This window comes from Scleropages formosus, chromosome 7 (genome assembly GCF_900964775.1).
Source record: "Scleropages formosus chromosome 7, fSclFor1.1, whole genome shotgun sequence".
NCBI lineage: Eukaryota > Metazoa > Chordata > Actinopteri > Osteoglossiformes > Osteoglossidae > Scleropages > Scleropages formosus.
The window spans coordinates 22347090-22348159 of NC_041812.1; positions in this window are offsets into that span (position 1 = coordinate 22347090).

Genomic DNA, 1070 nt, shown 5'->3' on the forward strand with positions numbered 1-1070 from the left:
CTTCACGAGAAAAAAATAGAATACTTTTATTGAAGATAAGTTTTTATAGTTTGTAGCCAGCCTGGCTGGTAATAAAAGTAATGAGACAAATGATAATAAAAAGTCATGATGTCTAGTGCGCTCCTCTGAAACTGACTTCAGTCCACATGACAGTGAAGAAAATTCATTACATTTAGTCATTAAGCTGACACTTTTCTCCAAAGCAACTTACAACATTAAGGTCACACTTATCACAGTCATTTACCCAGCTGGGTAATTTTACTGGAACAGTAAGTACCTTGCTCAAGGGTACTACAGCCAGAGGTGGGAACCAAACCTACAACCTTTGGGTCTACAGCTCTAACTACTACACTACCAGCTGTCCCAATACTGCATGTCAATCAACAACTCAACTTAAGTTGACTATAATTAGTATGCGAGTGACAAATTAATTTCTATACCTTGTACCATACTATGTGACTAGTACAGTAACACCCTGTGAGAAAACAAGGTACTTCCCTCAGTTTGAGAGAGAAATCCTGCACGTCAAACCATCACACCATGTTTTATCCACACACACAATCTGAAACCGCTTGTCCCATGCAGGGAGCCGGAGCTGAGCAACACAGGGCATAAGGCTGGAGGGGGAGGGGACACACCCAGGACAGGACGCCAGTCCATCGCGAAGTGCCCCAAGGAGGACTCGAACCCCAGACCCACCACACAGCAGGACCTGGCCCAATCCATTGCACCACTACAATACCATACCTCCCTTTACCCTGTTTCACCTTTTCAGTAATTGTTACTGTGGTCTCCCAGCAGCAGCCTGTAGATTTCCCAAGACCAGTCACTGTTTCTGCAAACACCACAACAGGACACAAATTTGACACACACCTTCACTCCATCCATCCATCCTGCTCCCTGATAGAGCCTTCTGTCACAACAGTTTAAGGAAATGAGTTAATATTTAAATGCTCAAAGTTCCATTCTGTAAGGACTCAAAAGCGCCAGCTCAAATGCCACTATACCTACAGTACTCTTGATCAAAGTACTTACCTGGAGTTGCTCCAGTAAAAATTTCCCACCTGCAT